This window comes from Stegodyphus dumicola, chromosome 3 (assembly GCF_044657685.1).
Source record: "Stegodyphus dumicola isolate Sdum_Otavi_A_Nest chromosome 3, ASM4465768v1".
Lineage (NCBI taxonomy): Eukaryota > Metazoa > Arthropoda > Arachnida > Araneae > Eresidae > Stegodyphus > Stegodyphus dumicola.
Window position 1 is genome coordinate 14,185,231 of NC_140770.1, and position 21,445 is coordinate 14,206,675.

General features: G+C 36.7%; 1 protein-coding gene across 1 annotated transcript in view; it reads left to right on the plus strand.

Moving 5' to 3' along the window:
- LOC118188850 (GTP-binding protein Di-Ras2-like) overlaps window positions 1-21,445 on the plus strand; it is a 548,874-nt gene that overhangs the window by 183,604 nt on the left and 343,825 nt on the right. Inside the window, exon 2 of the mRNA XM_085812591.1 lies at window positions 10,249-10,290. The gene's annotated coding sequence lies outside the window, so the exon portion shown is untranslated. The remainder of the gene's footprint in view (window positions 1-10,248; window positions 10,291-21,445) is intronic.

Genomic DNA, 21,445 nt, shown 5'->3' on the forward strand with positions numbered 1-21,445 from the left:
GGAAACATATTCTCAAAGTACCAGAAGGAAGGAGGAAACCAGAAATGGAAATCGCTCGTATGGGGGAAAGAACTATCAAGCTAACGCATCGAAACTCGAAGGTCAAGGCCCAAAAAGAAAATTTGAAAATAAGCATCCGCGTACCCAGAAGACACAGATTGAAAGGAAAGCTTTAAACGACTAGAGGGGCCTGTGAAAGGGAGGGTCCAGACCCCGGAAGTTTTAAAAAAACCCTCAAATAGACATTTAAATACAGTCATCGTAAAAAACTCACAGCTACCAATTATACAAGTCCTGGTTGGCGATGTACCAGTAGAAGCCCTCATCGATACAGGGGCAGAAGGAAATTTCACGAGTGAAAAGTTCTTCAAAAAGAATTTTTATAGGATACGACTATTTAAAACTAGAAATACGGAAATTATAGCGGCGCAAGGAAAAACATGTCACTGTATCGGGAAAGTATCATTAAACTTACAGATAAAAGAAGAAAATCTCAATGTATTAATTTTTGTGGTGAAAGACCTCCAACACTCTCTTATTTTAGGTATGGACTTTTTAAGAGCCGCGAGGGCCAAATTAAATTTTCAAGATAGTTCCGTGGTGCTGGAGATGGACCAGAGGGTGGTGGAACCGGTGGAGACACCTGAATTGGACCTTAGCCATTTGAATGACCAGGAAAGTAAAGCAATACAGCAAGTGGTGAGTAATTTTTCTCATTTGTTTTCAGAAAAACCGGGAAACTGTCAGATCGTGACTCACAAGATTCAATTAAATGCCGAAAAACCTTGTAGGACTAAACCGTATCGCTGTGATAAACAAAAAGATTTAATCATCGAAGAACATATTCAGGAGATGTTAAAGAATAAAATAATAACGCCCATAAATAGTGAGTACGCGAGTCCAGTCGTACTATGTAGGAAAAAGAACGAGTTTCCTCCTTCGGATAAAAGGGCTTGGAGGTTTGCTATCGATTATAGAAAACTAAATAGCATAACTAAATTTCCAGTTTACCCTTTGCCGGTTATAGACGAGATCATTAGACAGATCAAATCGACGAGATATATGTCTACTTTGGACTTAACGTCTGGCTACTATCAAATAGCTATGAGACCCGAAGATATACATAAAACCGCGTTTATAACAAAATCGGGCACTTATGCATTTTTACGCATGCCTTTTGGGTTGTGTGGGGCCCCATCAACATTCCAGAGAGCTATGGACATTGTTCTAAAGCCTGTCCTAGGAAAATCTACTTTAATTTATCTAGATGATATAATTATAACGAGTAATACGTTGGAACAACACATTAATGACCTCGAACAAGTTTTTAAATTATTAAAAGAGGCCGGTCTTACAATTAACGCCTCAAAATGCAAGTTCGCAACTAAAGAACTTAAATATCTCGGTTATAAAATTTCGCAAAAGGGTATAGAAACGCAAGATTCAAAAATAAAAGCTATTAAGAATTTCCCACCGCCCAACACCGCCAAGAAACTTTCGTCTTTCCTTGGACTATGTTCTTACTATCGATCTTTCATAAAAGATTTCGCTAATATTGTTGAACCACTCTTAGTAATCAAAAGAAAAAAGAGTAAATTTACGTGGACAGCGGAAGCGAACACAGCTTTTGAAAGATTAAAAGAAGCGCTTATTAATGCCCCTGTTTTAAAATTCCCTGAGGGGGACGAAAACCTGGAAATTGCGGCAGATGTATCAGACTATGCGGTGGGCGCGGTTCTTATGCAAAATAACCATCCGCTGGCATTTTTTAGTAAAACATTGAATCAAACACAAAGGAATTATACAGCTACAGAAAGAGAAACATTAGCCGTATTAATGGCTGTACATAAATTTCGAGTTTATTTCGGCAAATCGCCAGTAACAGTCTTTTCGGATCATGCGGCTGTTGGTAGACTTTACTCGGGAAAAAACCTAACGCCCAGGTTAATAAGATGGGCTTTAAAACTCCAAGAATATAATATCACAATAAAATATAAACCGGGTAAGGAAAACAATGTAGCTGACGCACTTTCTCGTATAAAACTGGACGATGAAGGTAATGAACTTAAATGCGCTGTGTTGACTTCAAAAATTTTAGATTCTAGAGATACGGTTATTACTGAACTGAAAGCTGATCCTGAATTTGGAAATATCTATGCTTATTTGAAAGACCCCGAAAGCTTTGAGCGTACAGATATCGATGCGATAAGAAATAGAGCAAAAAACTATGAAATAATAGATAATTTATTATTCTATACGAAAACAACAAACGAAAATCTTGAGTATAAGCCAGTCATCCCAGCCTCGCTTCGATTAAGCATTTTGAAGGAGTTGCACGAAAAAAAAACAGCGGGCCACCTCGGGGTCAGAAAGACTATAAAAAGGGTACGCGAGGCGGTATATTTCCCGCAATTATACAAAATAGTAACGGCGTATGTCAGGTCCTGCAATCAATGTCAGTTAATAAATGATATTAATTACAGCCCGGCCGGGTACTTAAATAGCATTCGCGCTACATTTCCGAATGAAATTTTAGGCATAGATCTCCTTGGTTCCTTTCCCCAGAGCGAGTTAAATAAAAATCCTTTTCTTTTAGTAATAGTAGATCATTTTTCAAAATGGATAGAAATTGTTCCACTTAAACGCGCGTCAGCCAAAACAGTCGGAGATGCATTCTTACACAGATACATTTTAAAATACGGTGCACCGATAAAAGTCATTAGCGATAACGGAAAACAATTCATTAGTCAAATATTTGAAAACATATGCAATGGACTTGATATACGCCATATCAAAATGGTTCCGTATAGACCACAGGCTAACATAGCAGAAAGAGTTAATAAAAACATTGTAAAAATAATTCGCAGTTACGTTAGCACACATCACAAGCGCTGGGATGGCTACATAAATGAATTAGCTTATGCTTTAAGAACGGCACATCATGATACTACGGGAAAAACTCCAGCAGAATTATTTTTAGGCAGAAAGTTAATTACGCCTTTAGATAAATTATTCTTCGTGCAACGAAGAGAGCAGGAATTTAGACAACAAGACGTGCAAAAGTTGATTGATCAGGCGCTTAAAACTTCGGATACGGCAAGAAATAGACAAAAGTTATATTACGATAGAAAACGCCGTGAAGCAGATTTTAAAGTTGGGGATAAAATATTGAAACGGAAATATTCTTTATCAAGTGCCCCAGACAATTTTATGGCAAAGCTAGCTCCAAAGTTTGAAGGCCCCTATGTAATTCAGGAAATCAAAGGAGTAGTCTTATATCTTAAAAACGAGAGAGGGGAAATCTGTAAAGCAAGTCCCGACCAGGTGAAAAAATACTATAATCCAAATGATTTTGAAATCCTTAAAAGTTTCTTGCAGGACTCAAGTCTAAACGAAATAGAAGGGCCAGAGACTGCAACAACTATTCCACCACCCAAGAAACGGAGAACTGAAGAGAGACCTAGCACTTCTACAACCCGGACGTCGGTATCATAAAGAAAAAATGATTTTCAAACTTCGGCGTTTAAGAAAAACAAAAATACAGATGAACCGGGTAAAGAAACCGTGGTAAAGACGAAAACACCACCTACAAAAGATGGCAGGAGAAATTACACATCAAGGAGAACGCGCACACGGCCACAGAGTCAGGTGCCAGCAAGGCCGCCGTTCCGGAAACTGAAACGCCAACAGGAGGCACAAAAATACGACGAACAGAAGAAAGTCAAGAAGGACTCCAGACCGGAGGACGTCAAGACAAGCCGTCCCAGGCAGAAGCGGAAAGGTCAACAACCAGACGATTACTCCGTCAAGAGGCCAGCATGTAGAGGACGCAAAAGAAAGAGCAACGGGGACGACACTCGGAGATCAATAAGGAGAAGATTGACATCCATGAAACCTCTAACTTGGGATCAATTTTGCCAAAAACGGATGACGGAATTTCAAGCATCGAAAACTCAAAGATAAGTTAAAACCTTCTATAAATTTTTCTTTCTGTTTTGTTCCGAAATGTTATGCATAAGTACGAAGTTCTATGTTTTGACGAAAGTCAATATGTCTCGGTTGAGACTTAGTTTTGTTTTACTTTATTTAGCTAAGGCAAATCCGGATATCTGATTTTGTAACTGCTATTTCTCCTGAATAATAATAAATGGATCCTGTTTTTTTTTTTAAACTTATCGTCTGATAATTTAAGCTACGACTAAAGCTGGTACATCACATATATATTGCCGTTTTGTTGTAGTATAACTGCCTAAGTCATTTTTAAATGTTTATATACTCATTAAATCTATAATCGTAGAAATTTCAGAGTAGGCAATATTTTATGACGTGCTGTTTCTGATGATTTCTTTACAAATTATTCATCGCCAAAAGTTCGCCAAATTTGCTGTTTTTCGGGCTGATCGTGTGAAAAGAATGTTATTGTTATATATATATATATATATATATATATATATTTGTATTAAAGGGAATAATGTTTTAAAATATGTTTGTATATGCGCGACTTTACGTTTTTTGCTAATTACTTTTAAATTGAAATTGCATGGTCAGCGATTATGTATACTTATTAAATATTTTTTAATAATGACGATTCACATTAAAGTTGTGTGCTATTATCTTCATGTTATTAATAAAATGCTTTTTAGATTATAGGATTGTTCTGGGAAGTCAGCTTCCCAGAATTGTTCCTTTTAACGTTATGTTTCGGCAAGAAATATCATATGTAATAGCAGCCTTAAGCGTAAAATGTTCAGAACCATTATTGTAGAAGGATTGCTACTTAATTCTTGCTTACACACTTTCTTCATATTTTACTAAAATGCTTTAAAGTTTATGCCAAAAAAGCAAAATTCGATCGCATTATTACATTATTAAATTTTAATTCACAGAAAGGCATGTTAAAATACCAACATTAAAGGTTGGGAGGATCACGCAATGGAGATATTACATTCTACAGCTCTAACATTCTTCTGTAGTTTTATAATGTTAAATGAAATTGCTTTTATTAAAGGTATGCATAAAAGAATGAGAGAACAAACTAATTCAAATCGTAGTCAAAAATTAAAATACAAATCTCTTATACCACGGGTTAGTTCTAAACATTTCAAGTTTGAATAACAGATGTTATTACCTACCTTCTGTAAATAAATTCGATTGAGTATTTTTAAATTTTGCTAAATTAACCAAAAGGACATAATACCTTCTGTTAAATCCAGTGCTATTTTAAGTTGTTTCAATAAGAAGGACCAATAGCAAGAATTTCAACGCATTACCTGAATGTAGCAGAAGCTTCTGCTGAGTAGTAAAACTAATACTAGCATTCCTAGAAAATTCACTTCAGACTATCCAACTAATTTTATTAGAATTCCTAAACTAAGATTTTAGGAAGAGCGGAAAAAACTCAGCATATGTGAACTCAGCTTATGTGAAATTCATGAACCAACTGAATTATTAAAGCCTCCGCGTTGGTTGGCGAAATAGTTTGTAGAAATTCGGCTATACAAGTAAAGGATTTAAGTCTAGTTAGGTATTTATTCTAAATTTCTATCTTTTTATGAGTTTTTTTCTGCTTAACAGATGTAGAATGATTTTAATGATTGTATAAATATACTAGCAGCTTCTCTGCCAGCCTTCGTCTGAATTTTAAATCTACCGGAAAAATGGCTGAAGGAAACACCAAACGTTGAATTTAAAAACTGGGTGGAATTTTACTCTGCAGAACAACTTCATAAAAAACGTTATTACGTATAACAAAATTACAATGAAATAAGCAATATTCCTTAATACAAATATTAATTAACCTAATAAATAAATTAACCAACTTCCCTTTGCAAAATCTTAAGAACTCAAATGGTATAAAGGAGGTTAAGAACTTTGTTTTCTAAAAAAACTACTCAAAACTTTTCAATATCTTAAAAACAGTGAAATCAGCAATAAATAACATAAAAGAATACAAAAAACAAAAAATTCTGAAAAGCAAAAATATAATTAATGATATTTTATTTTATATTTTCAAGAGAAAAAAATAAAATGAAATAAGCTATATCCCTTAATACAAATACTAATTTTACTAAGAAAAAAATTAATCAACTTTCCGTTGAAGAAAAAAACAAATCATGCAAAACATTTCAATATCTTACAAACAGTGAAAAAAGCAAAATATAACATGAAAGCAACTCAAAAAACATAAAATTCCGCGCAGAATTTTACTCTACAGAACAACTTTATCAAAAAAGAAAAAAAAAATTATATATATATATATATATATAAATGACAATGAAATATCTCAATCTCTTAAAAACAGTGACATAAGAAATGCGATGAAACTTTGTTGCCAAACTCATATTTCTAAAAGAATGAAACTATTCAAATTGATGCGATTTCATCAAAAATCTATCAATAATAATAAGAAAGGAAAAATGTTGCCAAAGTCACATTTTTAAAGATGTGAGATGTGAGAAGTGTACTCGGAAGCTTCATTTAAAAAATGTTTTAAAAATACAAAATATTATCAATTTCCCAAAATTCTTTTTGTAAAAGCGGTCGCAAGGATGAAAGTTTAACGTGTCCAAAAATCAAAGAAAAATAAACTGTACATTTTTAAAAATAAACTTTTTTAGAAAAAATCCGGTTGAAAAGGTGTTAAGAACCCTTTGTTAAATAAATTTGTATTCAATCGATTTATTGAAACACGAAATTTATTTTAAATTCGTAAAAGAGCTAAGTGCCCACGTTTCAGTGATGTATGTTTGTAGGTAATGGATTCGGCGTTGAATATAGATACTTGTGGTCACAGCCGGTTTTAGTTTGCCTTTTATTCTCGTTAAGAACGTCTTATAGCTAACGCAAAACATCTGATGCGTGCACATCATGACTTTTTTGTACAAAATGTTAAATTATACGCATTTTTTCTGCATTTCATTTAAACGTATTTCCTCGAATTTCATTAGAGATGTATTTCTCATTCATTAATTCACTTCTCACTTCGCGGCAAGGCAAAAATACATAAAAACACAAAATATCTTCATTAAAAATTGAAAGATAGAGAACATAAAACACCAAATGCGGTTAAAACAATTAAAAAAAGAAACAAATTTTACGATTAAAATTAGTTTCTACTCAAAAAGAAGCAATTTGGCCGGCGGGTAAGAAGGTAGATTTTTTTCGGTGCAAAAAACATAGTTTTTTTTCTCACTCGGCAAAATGTCACTGAAGGTGCAGAAAAGACTTCATTCACGATTCTGCTTAGTTTCAAATGTCAACAAATATGGCTGCTATGGTAAGAAAAAAGTTAGACCTAGCCGCACTTAAACAACTTTTAAATTGTTCATAATTCTACAACTAATGCATGCACATTAACTAAAGGCATAAAATCTTAACCGGAAGATACGAACAATATAATTCAATCATTTTTAAAGCAAAAATGCACAATTTACCAATATACGAGAATGTTTTTACATAATTATAAAGACCTCGTATAAGAATTTAAAAAAAGCTGAGGTCACGGAGCCGAGTATCAGAGTGGGTGTATATATATATATATGTGTGTGTGTGTGTGTGTGTGTGTGTGTGTGTGTGTGATGTACCAGCTTTTGTCAGGAATAAATAGATTGTTGAACAATCATCAAAGTAGTCTTAGCTTAAATAATCAGGCGATAAGTTTTAAAAAAACAGGATCCATTTATTATTATTCAGGAGAAATAGCAGTTACAAAATCAGATATCTGGAGTAAATAAAAAGAATTACTAATCACTTTTTATATGAAGTTTACTGCATCGTGACATTAAAGAAAAAGCCCCGATATTCCTTTTGCAAGTCTTTTTATAGCCTCTGGAAAGGCGGATCTTCCAAGAAATGACGTCAGCCTCGTCAGCCAATCCAGTTCGCTTGAAAATCTCCAGAACATTCTAAAACTGTACGTGTAGAAAAAGCGGGAAAAACAACTTGACTACGGGGCTGTGGATTTAATTCCACGTACTTTCAAATAAGAGAACGTCGCCATTAAAAATGAAAAGAACATACAGGTAGAATTTTAAGTGTATTCTTGACTATGGAATTTTATTATTACAAATATAGTATATACACGTTTGGTGCAGCCGATTGCAACCAAAAAGGAGGCACACAACTGCATATTATAACAGTCCTATATACAAAATTTTAACACTCTGAGGCTACTCGTTTTTGAGTTATGCGAGATAGATACGTACACTGGTGCCAAATGTTAAGCTTAAATTGTAAAATGCGAAAAACATGGAGTAAATATTTGTACAATTATTCCAAATTTCTTGCGGATTGAAATTGGGTGAAGAAGAAACATTGGGTTTATGCAAAACTTTTCAGTCGACTACGTCCTGCGCGAAACACCTGCGCATGTCGGAACGCAGAGAAACCGATTCGTGCAGCATAGACAGTTCAGACAAGTTTCGGGCAACTGCTGTGCGAAAGAACGTTGTTAACCATTAAACAAGGTGAATGGTGGCACAAAGACGCCAATTGGAGATGTTTGCGAAAGGAAAAATCGTTGGATACTGGAATCTGGACGATCACAAACCGAAGTGTCTCGAATTCTGAATGTGAACCAGTCTGTGATCTCAAGACTGTGGCAGAAGTTTCAAAGAACGGGAGATGTTACCCGACGACCAGTATTAGGTCGACCAAGAGTCACAACCCCTCGCCAAGCCCGATATCTGGTAATAAGTGCGCGACGTCAGAGGGGCAGTACTGCCAGAGCACTGGGTTCGGCGCTCACAGTCGCCACAGGAATACGAATTTCGAGACAAACTGTTTACAAGAGACTCAATCATGCTGGCCTGTATGCCAGAAGACCAGCAGTTTGCATTCCCCTCACGTCTGCGCAGAAACGCGCACGTTTGAACTGGAGTTTGAAACATCAACATTGGGGTGTGGGAGAGTGGGCCAATGTGATGTTCAGTGACGAGTCTCGGTTTAGTCTGAGTTCTGTTTCTCGTCGGGTAACGATATAGAGAGAACGTGGAACACGTTTTGAACCAAGAAACATATCGGAAAGATATCATTTTCTATCAAAGGGAGTAATGGTATGGGCAGGCATTATGATGGACGGCCGCACAGACCTCCGTTTCTTTGACACGGGGTCTGTGACTAGTCAAAGATACAGAGACGAAGTTCTTGAGCCTTATGTTCGCTTGTTTCGAGGTGCTGTCGGTCCTGACTTCATATTCATGGATGATAATGCGCCTTATCACCGAGCGGTGCTGGTTGATGACTTCCTTGAAACGTAAACCATCCAGCGCATGTCGTGGCCTGCGAACTCCCCTGATTTAAATACTATTGAGCATGTATGGGATATGCTCGGGAGACAAATTGCAGCCCTTTCGCATCTACCAAGCTCCGTTACAAAACTGAAGAGAACTCTCCAAGAAGCTTGGAACCGTTTGAGCCCACAACTCATTCATCATCTCATAGCAAGTATGGTAAATCGCTGTGCAGCGTGCTTGGCTGTCAGAGGCGACCACACGCCTTTTTAAACTGCAGCATCATTAGTTTATTTAATGTTTTTTTTTTTTTTTTTTTTTTTGTTTTGTTTAAAGTGTGAACCTTTGCTATTCTCAGTTTTCTTTCAAGCTGCTACTTTGGATAATAAAATTAATTATTAGCGTTCTTTTGATTTGCTTCCTTATTTTATAACCATTTTACACTCGCATATCACGTTTCCCGCCATTCTGATGTACAGTTCCTTCTTTATTCACATTATGCTTAACTTTCGGACACCAGTGTACGTGGATACGTACAGACGCCACGAAAAAAAAATCTTTTGAATCCATTTTAAATCAGGTTTATAATTCGTTTTGGGAAAAAGAGTCATTTATTCTGTCCTAACGTGACGTCATCCGACGGTTGGTGGCCCGAAAGTTTCCATTGTGAGGCTTAGAAATTGGCCACGAGTTTTATATTTCTCGGTAAACCTCGAGAAAGGTAAACTATCTCTTTATGATTTTTATGAGTCTTTGACTTTTCATAAAAGATTTTAACGTTTGTATATAATTTTCTCAATTTTATCCAGTGGTTGTGTTCAGTGCTATGTTCGTTTCTTGTTCTTCTTGGCAGTTTCTGTGGAATCTAAGTTTGAATTCACTTTATTATTTTTATGAGCACTAAATAATACAGCTTTGAGTGAGTAATTTATCAACCAATATATTACAGAGTTATCGATTTAATTTTCTTTATTATATATATGTAAACTAAATAAAGTTCTCGTTCATTACGTTTCAGATTCATCTGATTGAACCGTGGATCCTATGGCTATGCTCTTGAGTAAGCTTAAATCCAGTCATTCTTACATTATTTTTTTATTTTTCGATTTATGCTTTGCTTAGTTATTGACAGTTTTTATTTTTATTGCAGTGTTTAAAATAATTTCAATTAATTTTATATTATGTTATTAAACAGATTGAATGTGTTTTGTATATTATTTACTTGATTTATGAATGAAGTATAGAAAAAGAATTAAAGAAACATTCGAAATAGTGTACATACACGTGCAAGACGCACACGCAAAATGGCTAAGGGTGCGACGTTGTTTTATCTATATTTCTAGATGCAAATGCATCGTTTTATTCGCAGAATTGTTAAATGTATTGCGAGCGAATAATCTAAATGAAGGTTATTGCGAGCGAATAATCTATATGAAGGTTACGTGCATAATTTTATCGTTATACAAGATGTATGTATACTTTTATTAGTATACTGTTAATAATCACTTTACAGTAAGGTGTATGTATAATTTACAGATATGAATATTTATTTTGACTTGTATCTCATTTCTAAACTACTTCATTATGTATATGTTATTAAGTATTTAAAAACAGGAAGAATGCGTCGACAAATTGAAGTAAAGCGGGTAGGTTTGTCTGCTCGTCAAGTTCTCGAGATTTGTTATGAACCTGTGCTTGGCTGTTAATGTTAATGAGCTAGAAGAAATTTATAGATTCTAGGAGCGTTACGAAGGTTTTTCCTAAACATAATACTGAGAAAAACTGAAATATACTTTCATTCAAAATAATTTTATGATATGTGGAAATGCATTTCTATATTTAAACTTACAGGTGCTTCCATAAAAATTCAGTCAGTCCGCATGTTAAAAATAATTACCTTTTTTTATATTAAAAAAATTGCATTTCTAATTTTTACTGTCTTCATCAAAATATGACCCTTCGTAATAATATATGTTTATTATGTCTTGTTGATAATTTGAACGGGATCTGGAAATTATTGTTCAAAATACCTGTTCAAAGAGAGTAGCATTTTCCAGCGCAGCCGTACTGGAGATCAATGACTCTTGAACATGCCATCTGAGATAACAAGTAAAATGTCGCCTGTTGTGTTATAAGGTATTTCTCCCACTTCCCTAGCGTCCTTCGTGGTGTAGTGGTTCTGCACACTGGGCCGGTATTCCAAAGGTCCGTGGTTCGATTCCCGGCCAAGGCGTTTGCTATTTTTCATCTTGTCTGCTTTAAAAAAATACCTAATGTCTCTACAGTGTGTCACATAAATACACTGAAGAGCAACTGAATTAGGGTTACCTGTAATGCAACGCTAGGTATTTTATGTTGTAAACATGTTATGCTCTAGATGAAGCGAGTCCCGGACTATACCCGATTAGTCTTTGAAAGCCGTCCGGGTGTCCGGCCCTGCTGTCACCTATCTAGTAGTGCGTAGCATCACGTTTTCCTTTTTTATGGCTGCGATTCGTCTTAGCATGGACTCGGTAAGACACTGGAAGCGATGGAAAACCATACGTGTTCATGACTCCTGCACAACCTCCCACAATTTATGAAGATTAGGTGGAAGTTGGTCGGAGCCTCCAACATCTCTCTCAGTTGTATCCCAGATGTGCTCGGTTGGATTCAGGTCAGGTGACTCTGATGGTCAGGAAATAATGTGCAGGTCTGTGGAATGTTCATGCAACCATTCTGATGCAGTTCGGGAGGGATGATACGGTGAATTGTCTTGTTGAAAGATAATCTCTGTAGTGGGATATCGAAAATGAGCATACGGGAACAGATGGTTGTCAAGGGTATTCCGGTAACAGACAGATGATGTCAGGGCTCCATTTCAGACCACGTGAGCGCTTTCCAGACTAGAATACCACCTCCACCAGTTTGAAGAATTCTCTGCTGGCAGGAAGGATTCATCGCTTCATGTGGTTTACGCGGTACACGTACTCTGTCATCGGCATTGACCAAAGTGAATCTTGGCTGATGACCCTAAGGGAACATTTTCCCACATTTTGACGGTACCATTCCCATGCTAATGGCAGCGTCACGTTTTGTGCAATCAGCAAAGAGACTCTCGTAGGACGATGACTCCTGTCCCTCCCGGGGGTTGACTAAGGGGAATCCCTGGGAAGTACTGGCTAGTATCTGTACTTAGGCAGTCTCAACCACAGGAAACAAACATACTTCACAGAAGGCCTGAGGGTCCTCGGGACAGAGTAACGCTCGGGAGGGACCGTACTGGTACTGCCTTGTCTGCCCTAGCTCTGTGGGGTCGCAACATGGTAGATTGTTCATGTGGCGGGACGGCACTCAATTCTGATTGGCGCCTAGTGGCAGCCTTAGGACAGAAATTGTCTCGTTCATTCGTGTTGTACCCCACTGGGAGTATATGGTTTTGTATGGTGTGGCAGCTTACACGTTGCTGTGAATCAGCATTAAATTGACGGATAATAAATTGCATTGTGGCCCAGATCTGGGCCCGACTATCTACTGTTATAATGCGGCCTAGTCGGCCGCCAAGCTTGGTGATCCACACGCTGGTCTCCACAACAGTTCACCCTGGCAGGGACGGTTTGACAGGAATCGACGTATTCACGGCACGCCCTTGATATTGTGGTGTGTGAAAATCCGAGTATCTGCACTACTTCGGAAATGCAATGACCGGTTAGTCGGGACCCGACGATTTTTCATAGTCAAATGCGCTTAGATCCGTACTCTTAACTATTTCGCTTTTGACTGTTGCTGATATTGTGAACAGCAGTCTTTGTCTTGCCAAACTGCTGCTTACGTTATTTGTAAATCACTTCCAGACTTGCGCACAACTCAAGATTTGCGTAACTATTCCTAATTTAGTTGCTCTTCTGTGTATGTGGGGTAGGAGTAAGGAAAGTTATTCTCATTTTAAGTAGAGATCTGAAAGCTGAGAATGAACTGTGGTCACAAACTTTGCTTTATGAGGATACGTTTGGGCTCACTTAAGCTGAAGAGCTTAAGCTTATCGCTCACTTAAGCTGAAGAGAACATTAACATTCATATCAAAACACCTCTCGTCTTTGCTATTGCTTAGCTCTTTATAGAATCTGCACCTACGTGAGGAATTTACTCGGTTGGTGACATCCACATTAGCGAATTGAGTACGAAACATCATTCTCCTTTCTCTGTTATGACTTTGGTAAACATTTGAAGCTCGTAATGGATTAACATTTTCGAGATCGCTTAACATTTCCAAACGTAGCTTCAATTGGTCTTCATACAGCTGAAATTGCGAATAGAATTGCCTTGATATACAGGGCGTTCGGGATAAATTTGACAGTTTCGTAAGGAAAAAGAAGATTTTGTATCTATTAAATTTAACGAATTGACAAAAAAAATTACAAGCAGAGTAAATTACAATACTATCAACAAGATTCACTCAAAATAACCACCATTAGCATCGATCACAGCTTCGAAACCTGGAACAAGCTGATGCTACAGTCTTCCTGGGAAGGGCCTCAAAAACTGTTTTAATTTTATCCATTAACTGGGCTTTTGTATTACTGGAAGTGCGATTGGTGTCTTTTTCAACTGCGCCCCATACAAAACAATCCATGGAGTTAAGGTCTGGGGAGTTTGGAGGCCAAACATTTGGACTGGTGAAGTCGCAGAAATTTTCAGACAACCATTTTTGACTTATCCCAGAAGTGTGGCAAGGGGCCGAATCCTGCTGCCATACATACGAGCTACCTTTGGCTATCCTTGTTATCCAGGGCTTGACTACAGTGTTTAGCACGTGACGAAGCCCGAATTCCAATGCCATGGTTCTTCAACACACGTTCCTGCAGATTCGCGAGGAATTCTGCTGTACGAACGCAATCAGATCGTCTGCTAGGGATCTTTCTTATTGCTACATCCTCGTAGTCACCATTGCAAGTCTCTAGTTCATGCCTGATTGTTTTTACTGTGTTCAGGGAGCGTTGGGCAGCAGTCATAATATCCTTATTTTGATGGCCGGCACGAATCATCTTGATGCAAGTTATTCTCTTCCATGATTCAGGTGAGTTCCAGTCATCCATTCTTTCTGACATCTTGTATATGATGTCAGAAAGGATGGATGACTGAAACCCACCTGAATGAAGAAGGGTCCAAACTTTTAAATGACGAGTAGTATGTGTCAATACCTCCAACCTACGAAAACATATAATCAGTTATAAATATGTCAAATTTATCCCGAACATCCTGTATAGTTCCGCAGATGCATCAGGCAATAAGTTAGCGTACCCGATGAATGCTGAGATTCGCTTGTCAGTATTCAGAGGAGCCTTGGCCCATACAAACGCAACTACTTGCAAAAGTTTCTCGTTGTTCTCTACCAACGGCTGTTGTGTTTATGTCTTTCCTGGAAATAAAGAATTTATTCATAATTTCATCAACTAATCAACCATTTAAAGACTGTCAAATTAGGCACAGTATCATCATCATAAATCACCCGTTACATTTCATAGATGGGTAATTTGTTGAAGGGAATATCGAGGCTTAATACTCTTGCGCTACTCAAGTAGAATGGATCTGCTACACATGTGCATTTGAGACAGCTTAGTTAAACCTGGAGATCAATGACTGGACCGGGAATCAAGTGGCGCACCCACTTGTGGTCAGGTGGACGGGTTGCTCTCCACAAATAAACGAACACATGTGCATTATCTTTAATAATATGAAATCATATAGGTAAAGATCTGGCATAGGAGTATTTCTTATGTTTATGTGATATACAGTAGTGGCCAAAATTGTGGCCACTTTTGGAAATTTTTATGTTTTTGAACTTTGTATGCTTATAGAAAATGTTACGTTTCGCAAAATGAAAACTTGTATATATCATTTTAAAGAGCATTTATTAATGAATTCAATACAAAACACAAAATTCAATTATTTGCAATAAAAAAAACGTTAAAAGATTATAGTTATCGATATACATTAAATAGTCATGATTGCAGTGAGTTATCAGTACTTAGTAGTGTACCCTTTATTTTTGATTATAGCTTCACATCGACGTTTCATTGAGCTGACAAGAGTTTTAAGCTCTTCTTTCGTTATTACATGATGCCAGGAAACAATTATAGCCTAAATTAGTTCCCTTTTATTTGATGGGAGCCTCATTCGGAGAAGAGTTTTCAAACGGTGCCACAAATTTTCGATAGGTTTGAGGTCAGGACAGTTTCCTGGCCATGACAACAATTTAATGCTCTTTGTACGAAACCACTCTTTCGATATTTTCGCCGTGTGGCAAAGAGCAGAATGGATGGGAAGAAACAACCTACCCCCTCATATATGAATCAATCAGAAGCTATGTTAAATAAAACATAACCTTATAACAACTAAACCTGTAGAGTCACTAGGATTTTTTTAGAGGCAGAAGGATGAAAAATATGCAAGCGTCTTCGCCGGGAATCGAACCACGGACCTCTGAAATACCGGCTCAGTGTGCAGAACCACTTTACCACGAAGGCACGCTAGGGAAGTGGGAGAAATACTTTGTATACTCCCCTTTTTAAAGGGCGACTAGGGTTTTAGGGAACCTAGTCGCCAAATCCCGGGTGCGGAGAATCATCGTCCACGACCCTTTTAGTTCGGGCGCCACTTGTAGAGTCATTACGTGAATTGGAAGCAGGAAAGATGAAAAATATGCCTTTGTTGGGAATCGAACCACGGACCTCTACATTAGGTTAATTGGGAAAAGCCGGAGAGATGAAAAATTCGCAACGCCTTCGCCGGGAATCGAACCGCGGACCTCTGAAATACCGGCTCAGTGTGCAGAACCACTACAACACGAAGGCACGCTAGGGAATGGGGTGAAATACCTTATAAACCATTAGAAAATTGAGATAAAATAACCCGCACAAGTATTAAAACTAAACCATTATTTGTTTTGCCTCATTTAAGTAACAAAAGTCAGTAAACTAATATAACCGAAGTACGATAAAAATAACACCTTGTCATTAATTAAGTGAAACGTAACGTTGAAAATTTTTATTGTCAAAATGCTATAAATAGTGAAATATTAGCATTCTTTATTGGATCATCTAGCCTTGCTTCCTTTAGGCATTAATTCACTACTTCTTTAGCTGTACGCTCCTCTGCCCTAGGCTTATACGCCGGTTTGAAGAAACAGCTGGGTTTATATTCTTTTAATGGCTCTGAGAACAATTGTCTTTATTCAAACATTGCATATGGCAGACGACGATATGTCGTTCGAATAACAAAGAATTAATATATTGGGAAACTGAACAAAGTAAATGACAGTTGCCTCACAGGTATAAAAAGAGAGAAATTTATGCTTAATAACCGTAACGGGAATTTCGAAAGAAAATTTATTTTATCAAATATAATTACTATCCAGCATTTGAAACGGATTTGAATTGTTCACCAGTTCATTTGAATATGTGGGAAATATTTATGACAGCAGTTTAGAGGTGCTTTGATGAAGGAAGTACTTAAGTTGTAGAGACATTAGGATTTTTTTTTTTTTGGAAGCAGGAAAGATGAAACATTAGCATTCGCCTTCGCCCGGAATCGAACTTTGGACCTCTGAAATACTGGCTCAGTGTGCTGACCACTACACCACGAAGGCTTGCTAAGAAGGTGGGAGAAATACCTTATATACTCCCCCCTTTTAAAGGGCGACTAGGGTTTTTAGGGAAGCCAATCGCTAAATCCTGGGTGTGAAGATTCATCATCCACTACCCTTTTTAGTTCGGGCGCCACCGTAGAGAAATTAGGATTTTTTTTTGGAAGCAGAAAAAATGAAAAATTAACAGTCGCCTTCGCCGGAAATCGAACTACGGACCTCTGAAATACCGGTTTAGTGTATAAGGTATTTCTCCCACTTTCCTAGCGTCCTTCGTAGTGTAAGGGTAGCACGCTGGGTCGGTATTCCAGAGGTCCGTGGTTCGATTCCCGGCGAAGGTGGTTGCATATTTTTTCATCTTGTTTGCTTTTAAAAAAACACCTAATGTCTCTACAAGTGGCGCCCGAACTAAAAGGGTTGTGGATTATGATTCTCTGCACCCAGGATTTGGCGACTAGGTCCTCTAAAACCCTAGTCGCCCTATAAAAAGGGGAGTATATAAGGTATTTCTCCTACTTTCCTAGCGTCCTTCGTGGTGTAACGGTAGCACGCTGGGCCGGTATTCCAGAGGTTCGTGGTTCGATTCCAGGCGAAGGCGGTTGCGTATTTTTCATCTTTTCTGCGTCCAATTAACCTAATGACTCTACAAGTGTGCTGACCACTACACCATGAAGCCTCGCCAAGGAGGTGGGAGAAATATCTTATAAAGTACCAAATTAAAATTATCTGACTATTCAATATTTTACATATAACAATTGCAAGCATCGTTGAATTTCTTCAAATAACGAGCATGTTATTCATAATACACGTGAACAAGATCGTCCTTTATTATGGAGCTACTGAAATGAATGTGGTTCTAATTCCATTTTATTATCTTAGCCTAGCATCCTTAAGGGGTGTTGGAGCCCCAAAATCTTCAAAAAATGGCGATTTCGGATTTTTGCATTTTCAAATTCTCTACAATTGTTCTAAATTTTAATAATAAATTTTAATAATTTAAATAATTTCTAAAATTACCATTCTTTAATCTCTATGAAAATTAGAACTCTAAAAAAATCTAGTTTTAATTTGTCATCGAACGCTTTGATCAATGAGGATTTTTACATAAAAACGCGTTTTTCTCCAAACGTGATTTTTTTACACTCGATGTACCTTTTCTCAGGAACTACTGCTCACAGGTATCTAAAATGTTTATGGCTTATTTATTAGGTTTCCTAATATTTATTAAAATGAGCTTTTTGTGATAAACTAAGAAAAAAATTTAAAAATGTTTTGTGGTGAGAAAAGTGCTAAATTTTACTATGCCTAACATAATATTACGTAAATTACTCTAAAATTTAAAATGTTTCAAAAGCTCATTTCAGTATAATCAGATAGGTATACTTTAATGACACAAAAAACTTCAAGCTTGTATCTACAGCAGATGTTGAGAAAAGGTACATCGAAAATGGCCAATTTAACATTGTCGGTATAGGGGTTGTTGATACTCCTTAAGGCTACTTGCCAGATGTGGACTTACGGGTTATTTTACACTGGAGCTCTTCAGTGTTAGAAAGTTGCGTAATTTTTCAGAAATTTAGAACGGAAGAATATAGCTGACCGTCAAGGACATTTGCTTCAGGTGACTTATGAGTTTTCAGTAGAGGCAGATGTTACTTTAAGTTAATATTTGCCAAAATACTGTAGGATACTCGGTAACGCAACCTCTGAAAATTTTGGAACGTTTTCTCTAAAGACGTTTCTAAAGTCTTCTCGGTAAAATTTTAAATAGTATGCTAAAATGCAATTATTGTACCTATGGAAACAATGACGTAATAGTAGGTGACAAGCACATAGTTCTCCAATAGTTTTGGCGTTTGGGGAAATTGCCCGTAAATTAAAGTTTTATATTTAATATAAATGATTCAAAAACAGTGTGAATAATGCATATTTAACAATGCTTTTGTATGAGATACACACTGCCTCTCTTTCTACCACTAGTTCTCTCTCTATTATATATATATACAGGGTGAATCTGACAAAGTGGGCATAACTTTAGAGGGTGATAAAAGGCAGCTATTGGAGCAATATTTGTCATAGAATGTATAGACGGAAAGCAAGTGGTGAGAAATTACAAGGTAGTTTTGTAATGTCATCTCTACATATAATAAAAGAAAGAGTCTGTCTGTGTGTGTGTCTTTCGTTCGCGCTGCGCGTAAGCTAATAGAACCACGGCTACGAAATTTGCCACATAGGTGCATCTAGACAAGAGCCAGTGCACCTCGAAGCGATTTTTTCGAAATTCGAATTTTTTTATTTTATGTTTTATGGCGAAATCGCGTCTTTTTGAGACATAATGGGCTATAGGAAAGCGCGATTTTACTCTACACACTCCATTTTCACATCGTCATGAAACGTAGGCACTTAGCTATTTTACGAACTTGAAATAAACTTCGTGTTTCAATAAATCGATTCAATAAGAATTTACTTAGGAAAGGGAGCTTAACACCTTTTGAACGGGAATTTTTATAAAAAAGTTTATTTTTAAAAATGTACAGTTTATTTTTCTTTGATTTTTGGACACGTTAAACGTTCATCCTTGCGACTGCTTTTACAAAAAGAATTTTGGAAAAATGATAATATTTTGTATTTTTAAATGAAGCTTCCGAGTACACTTCTCACATCTCACATCTTTAAAAATGTGATTTTGGTAACAATTTTCCGTTCTTATTGTTGTTGATAGATTTTTGATGAAATCGCGTCATTTTGAATATTTTCATTCTTTTAGAAATATGAGTTTGGCAACAATGTTTCATCGTATTTCTTATGTCACTGTTTTTAAGAGATTGGCATATTTCATTGTCATTTTATATATATATATATATAATACATTTTTATTATTTTTTTTTATAAAGTTGTTCTGCAGAGTGAAATTCTGGGCGGAATTTTATGTTTTTTTGAGTTGCTTTCATGTTATTTTTTGCTTATTTCATTGTTTGTAAGATATTGAAAAGTTTTGCATGATTTTTTTCTTCAACGGAAAGTTGGTTAATTTTTTATTAGGATAATTAATATTTGTATTAAGGGATATAGCTTATTTCATTGTAATTTTTTTTTCTCTTGAAAATGTAAGGTAATGTAAGGTAATTGTATTAAGGGATATTGCTTAGTTAAGCTGCTAGTGTTTAAATAATTAACACAAGAATGAGAGGAGATACTTCAGAAAACATTTATTAACGGAACGTGCTCATAGAATTTGCTCAAGAGACCTTCCGCCAGCTGTAATGCAGGCTTCACGCCTGCGAGATAGGGATTGACGCACATTTGCGAAGACAGCAGGCATTTCCATCGTCGGCAACAGCAGCGATTCTGGGGACTACATCCATATTGGTTTCAATGGGGCACTCGTAGATTAGGCTTTTCATATGTCTCCACAGGAAACGTCCAAACACGAGACATCCAGCGATCTTGATAGCCGAGCTATGAGATCATCTTTACTAATCCCTCGCACTGAAAAATTTGTGGTTCGTATAATCAACCATCCTGTCGGCAATCCATGGTAGAAAATGCCGTTGGGTTTTTTCAAGTTCCAATTTCCGATGAATATGCCGCGAATAGCATGCATGCTGCATGCTTTGTTCCGGCTGTCTTGAAATCATGCTTCAAAGAGCGCGTCAGGTAAGCGAATGTTGAAGATAGGTCCAGGGGACAGGCTAGTTGGTGAATGCCGTTTGGTATGGATTGGCATGAATTGAGGTAGTTATGAGTATTTAGTCTTTAAGACTTTGACTCAGAAGTTATTTACCCTACGGAGTAAGTCTTAGTCATGAGAAAAAATTCTTGAGTTTTAGTTGCTTGGTGAAGATACGGTGGCTCCATTTGTTGATCTCTTTAGAACTTGTTGCAGGAGAAGTTGGAAGCAGCTTGGTCGAAGAGCAATTATTGTAATAAGCAATTATAGTAGAGGCATAAATTTGATGAGGATGATTAAGTTTGATGAAATAACGCTTAGTAAATTCACAGAAATAGTACAATCGTAAAAATATATACAAGTCCCTAAGTTTTAAATTCGTGAGAGAACGAAGGCAAATCAGAAAGTTTTTCATGAGTCACGTGAACACGTGACTCATGATTTCACGTGAACACGTGAATACTGAAATTGGACGTAGAAAATTTTCTCATGATGCGAACACATTTTTAAGCGAGAGGACTGACCCTTTTTATACCATACATTTACAATGCCACCTAGCGGCTAGTTCCGACGAGACATTCTGTGGTGCATATTTGCTCGAATAGTTGGCTTCTATCATCCCCTAAAGTTTCTCCCTCTTCCTCCCATTCACCCTGTATAATACACAACATCCCTTAACGCATAGAAATACACAACATCCTGTAACGCATAGAAATACACAACGTCCTGTAACTTTATATTCAGTAATAATTCTTCTAAAAATATAAACGAAGTTTTGCTACCTTAAACACGAAAATGGGCAAATGTGCAAAATTTCTTTGAAAATGTATTTGCAGGGAAAATGTTTCCTTAACAGCCGAACGTTTGACTTTTCCGTTAATATTTATTAATTTTGTGCATAACATGAAAAACAATTTCTGG